This window comes from Nylanderia fulva, unplaced genomic scaffold, assembly GCF_048542155.1.
Source record: "Nylanderia fulva isolate GAGA-0341 unplaced genomic scaffold, ASM4854215v1 Scaffold486, whole genome shotgun sequence".
NCBI lineage: Eukaryota > Metazoa > Arthropoda > Insecta > Hymenoptera > Formicidae > Nylanderia > Nylanderia fulva.
The window spans coordinates 12,833-18,291 of NW_028190572.1; positions in this window are offsets into that span (position 1 = coordinate 12,833).

Sequence of the window (5,459 nt, forward strand, 5' to 3'; positions counted from 1 at the left end):
ACGATTTTTAGGGATATCTGCAAATTTCCCCGGCTCCCAAACGTCGGAGCACAATTTCGAGATTCTACGACCGATACTGGCCCAAAGCAGGCAGGATGCTGATAAGCGAAGCCGGAGTGTTTGCACGAATAAATTTTTCCGTGCGACCTAAATTTTTAAATTTTAAATTCTTTTAGCTCCCCCTCGTTAGCGGAAAAACCCGAAAAATGGGGAAAACAGGCGCAAGTTCGCTCGGGGCCCCCGTTGCTTTCCCCCGGGGAAAGGGGACAAATTTTTCCCAAGTTTGCTCGCGGCGTGTTGCTTTCGCCGGGGGCGGGGCGAAAAAATTTTCCCAAAATCCGTTGGGGGCCGGTGTTGCTATCGCCGGGGGGAGCGAAAAATTTCATCCAAGTCCTTTCGCGGCTTTGTTGCATTCGCCGGCGAGCAAAAAATTCCCAAAATCCGTTCGGGCGTTTTTGTTTTCGCCGGGCAAAGGCGAGAAATTTTTTCCAAGTTCCGATTGCGGCGTGTTGTTTTCTTGGCGGGCGACACCCCCGGGGGGGACGCGCCGCCCGTCCCCCAAAGTCCGATCGCGGGGGCCCGTGTTGTTTTCTTTGGGGGGGCGACACCTCCGGCCGCACAAGCCGTTTTTTCCCAAAAGTTCGCTCGCGGGCGTTTTTTCTTTCCCCGGGGGCGAGCGACAAATTTTCCCAAAGTTCGCTCGCGGCGTTTTTCCCTTTTGGGGGGGCCCAGCGGGGAAATTCTTCCAATCCTTTCGCGGGGTTTTTGTTTTCGCCGGGGAGCAAAAATTTTCCCCCAAAAGTCCGTTCGGGGGCCGTTTTGTTTTCCCCGGCGAGGGGGGAAAATTCACCCAAAAGTCCGTTGGGGGGCCGTTTTTTTCCCCGGCCGGCAAAAAAGGGAAATTTTTTCCCCAAAGTCCTTTCGCGGGGTTTTTGCTTTGGGGGCGAGGAAAAAAATTCCCCCCCAAAAAGGTCCTTTTGGGGGCCCGGGGGTTTTTTTTTTCCCCGGCAAACCCGGAAAAATTTTTTTTAAACCCCCGTTCCCCGGCGTGTTGTTTTCCCGGCGAGGGAAAAATTTTTTTTCCAAAAATTTCCGTTCCCCGGGTTTTGTTTTTTGGGCCGTCGAACTTTGGGGGGGCCCTGAAAAAAACCCCCAAAAAAAAAAACCCCCAAACCCGAGGGGGGATTAAAACTTTTTCGCAGCTTTGGGTAATTTTTTAAACCGAGTACAACCCCCCCCCGGTACCAAGGGTCTTCACGGGATTTTTCCCCGGGTCTCGAAAAAAATTTTTAAAAAAACCCCTGGGGGGACCTTTAGATCCCGTCCCTCGTGGGGGAAAAACCCCCCGGACGAGGGGCGAGGGCCCGGGGGGGGCAAAGGGGTTTTTTGCACCCCGGGCCCCCAAAGGGGGGGGCCGCCAGTTTCCCCCAAAATTGTTTTGAGCTTTTCCCCTCCGAGCCCCCTGAGATATTTGCCCCCTTTCCCAAAAAAAGGGGAGGGGGGGCCCTTAGGGGTTTTTCGGGAAAAAACCCCCACGGAGGGTAGCTTCCCCCCAAACGGCCGCGCCCCGAGGGGGCCCCAAAATTGTCCAAAAATTTGGGGTTTCCCCCTTTACTGAGGGGGAAAATTAAATTTTTCCCCTAAATAGTATCAGTAGGGTAAAAAAATTTCGTCTCACCCCGGTCAAAAAACCCAAAATTTCCCTTTTGGGCGGGTAAAAAAACCCGGAACGTTTGGGGAATTTTGCTTCGCAATGATGGGAAAGGGGGCCGACGGGGAAAGGATAAAAAAGCGACCCCCGCTATAAACTTTTGGGCCCCCCCAAACCAGTTACCCCGGGGTTTTTTTTTTTGGGACACCTCTTGTAAAAAACTTAAAAAAAAAAAAGGGGAAACTGGGCCGTGTTTTCGCATTCTTTTATGCTTACTGAACTCGAGATCAAGCCATTTTTTGCCCTTTTGCTTACCGAGGTTTTTCCCCCCTGCTGAGGGGCCTTAAAACCCCTGCAAAATTTTTTGGGAAAGTTTTTCCCCCCCCCAAAAAAACCCCCCCCCGGCCGGGGGGGTTTCCTCGAATCGGTTTCACGGGGAGTTTTAACGGGATGGGCCGAGGGCCCCCCCCGAAACCTTTGCAGCTTGGCTCAAACACCAAAAACCCCCGGGGGGCCCCGGAACCCCTGGGAAAAACCTTTTTCCCCAAAACCGAAAAGAAAAAGGGAAAAACGATGAAATTTTTTTGGTATTTCCCGGGGGGTTTTTCCCAACCCCCCAAATTTGCAAAAACCCCCCCTTTTCCCCTTACAGGGGCCAAACTAAAAAAAACCCCTAAAACAGGGTTTTTTCCCCCGAAATTTTTTTCCAACCCCTTTTCCCTTTTCCCTTTTTGGTTTGCTAGACAGTAGGGGGGGAAATTTTTTTTGTAAGACCTTTTCCCACAAAAACCCCAACCCCCCCTTTTCCCCCCCCCCCGGGGGGCATACGCCAAAACTCCCCCCCCAAAACCGCCCCAAACCCCCGGGGCCCCGAAACGGAAAGGTAGAAAAACCGCACCCCTGCGGGCGTCCCAGGACCCCCTTTAAAAGGGCCGAGCAGCCCTCCTGCTCCCCCAAACCGTTTCCCCCTTCCGGGGGGAAAACCCCCCTTACCCTTGGAAACGGTTTTTTTTTTTTTTGGGGCTTGGGTTGGCCCCCAAAAATCTGCCCCCCCCCCAGGGGGAAACCCGGGGGGGGCCCCCCCCTTTCCCCCCGGGGCCGGGGGAAACCCCCCCCCTCAAACCCTTTTGGGGGGGAAAATTTTTTGGGGAAAGGGGGGGAAGGAGGATAGAAAAGGGGGACGGGGGGAACCCCTTTTTTAAAATCCATTAATGGGGGTCCCAAATTTTAAGAGGGCCCCCCAAATTTGGGGCACCTTAAGAAAAAAATTTTTGGGGGCCCAAAACCGGGGGTCGGGGGGGGGGGTTTAAAAACCCGGGGGAACCCCCCCCAGGGGTTTTCCCGGGGGGCCCCAAAAATCGCTTTTACCCCCTTTTTCCGAAAAAGGGGGTTTTTCCACCCTGGGATTTCCCCCCCCCCCCCCCCCAAATACCTGGGGTATTACGTCCCCCCAGGACAAGAAAAACCTTCAGATTAGGGGCCCTTTTCCCCGCGTTTTTTTGATTTTCCCTTTGGGGCATTCAACAGGGGAAAAACCCCCAAATTGGTAAAACCCCCCGCGAGGGCCATCCCCTTTGTTTGTTTTAATTAGACAGTTTTTTCCCCAGTCCGTCCCATTTCTGGCTGACCAAAAAATTTTGGCGGCCGAAGGAACCCCACGACGGCTCGCCCCCCCCGGGGGAAACCCCTCGAAAAAAAGGGAAAAGGCCCGGGGGGGCCCCCAAGGAACGGGACCGAGGGGGGAAAACCCCGGGCCCGGGCGAAAAAGGGCCGACCTTTAAACCCGGGGGCCCGGCCCCGGCCCACGTCACCAAAAACCCCCCCTTTCCCCCCCCAACCCGACACCCCCCGGGCCCCTCCCCCCCAAACCTTTTTCCCAAAATTTAGGGCCCCCAAAATTTCCCAAATTCCCCCCTTAAACCTAATTTTTCTAAAAAATTAGAGGTCTTTCCCCCTTTTGGAAAAGGGGGGTGGGAGGGGGGGTTAACAAACCCGGCGAAAAAACCCCCACGTGGCCCCCCCCGGGGTTTTAAAAAGGGGCCCGGGGGGAAAGCCCCGGAAAAACCCCCCCCCGGGGCGGTGCTCTTCTTTTTCCCCAACCCCCCACCCCCCTGCTGGGGGTTTTCCGGGGGGAACTCGAACGTTTAAGAAAAAAAACCCCCTTTTTCCCGGGAAACCCCCCCCCGGGCGTCTCCCCCGGGAGAGAACCCCCCCGCGGCGAACTTGGGTTTTTCCCCCCTTTTTCCTTTTTCCCGGAAAAACGGGGGTTTTTAAATGGTTTAAATTTAAAAGAGGTCGCGGGGGAAAAAAGGTTTTTCGTGCAAACCCCCCGGGGTTTCGCTTACCCCAGAACCCCTGCCGGGTTTTGGGCCCCCGGGATTTTGGGTAAACCCGAAGTTTGGGGCACCGACGAGGGGTTACCGGGAAAAAGCAGATACGAAATAATCGTGTCCGGGGGGTGCGGAGCTTAAAAAAATTCAAACCCCTTTGCCCGAAAGTTTTTCCCGGGGAAGTAGCTTTTGGGGAAAAAATTTAAAAATTTCCCGGGGACCCCCGGCGTTTTCGATAAAGCTTTGGGGGCTTCAAAAATTTTGGTGTACAGGGAAAGTTTTTTTGCGAAAAACAAGGGGAACCGGGCCAAATTTTGGGATTTTTTTTCCGCTTTTTTTTAAAAAGGAGGATGCGGAACGGAAGGGGGGGTCTGGTACGACGACCTTGGGAAAAACCCGAAAAGAAATTTTGTTCCAAAAAAAAAAAAAATTAAAACTTTTTTAAATTAGAAAAAAATATTTTGCTATCACCTTGCCTATCGCCCGCAGTAAAAAAAGGGGGAAAAAAACTAGGCGATATTCCAAAAACCCCCAAAGGGGGGAAAATAAAAAAAAACAGGGGTCCTTCCCCCCCGGGGATTGGTGAAAATTTTAAGGGGGGTTAAAAAAAATTTTTCCACTTTTGGCAAGAAATTTTGCAACCCTTAAAAGGCCCATTAAAAAAATTGTTTTTACATTCCAAAAAAATTTTTCCCTTTACGAAAAAGGAAAATTTTTTGCCCCCCCGTAAATTTTTTCCCCTCCATTTGGGCCCCGTTTTTACCTTAAAAGGGAAAGCTCTGCAAGAAAATTTAGATCAAAAGGAAAAAGGGAAAAATTTTGGGGTTTATAAATTTTAAAAGGGTTTTTTAAAAGAAAAAAAATAACAATTTCCAAAAGTTTGGGAAAAGTTGAAAAAAAAATTTTCCCCCACAAAGGGGACGATTTAAAAATTTTAAAAAAAATTCGGGAAAAAAAGGGCCAAAACCCCCTTTTTAAAACTTCCCGAAATTCCGACACCCCCCCAGTGTTTTTTTTAATTGAGTGGGTTTGAACTTTCCCGGATTTTCCCCCGGGGAAACCCAAAAAAGGCACGGCTTTGCGTTACGTTAATCGAAGGACTTTTAAATTTTTAATGGGGATTTAAATTTTGATTAACAGTGATCTCAGGACGTGGGGTTTTATCCGCGCCCCCCGCCCGGGGGCCCCCTTTAACCCAAGGTTCCTCGGGGGTCCGGGGGCCTGCGAAAATTTGGGGGGAAACCCCGGGGTTTTTTCCCAAAAACCCCACTTTGGGCTATTAGGGAAAGGGCAATCTTGCGTTTTCCCCCCGGGGAAAACCCGGGGGATTGGGGTTTATTCGGCCGGGGGAAAGGGGGTGATCGGTTTTTTTTGGGGGGCCCCTTCCCGGGTGATTAAATAAAGATCTTGTCTTTGTTTCTATGCAAAACTTTCTTTGGGGTTTTTGGGGAAAGAAATTTTTCGTAAAAAAAAACCCC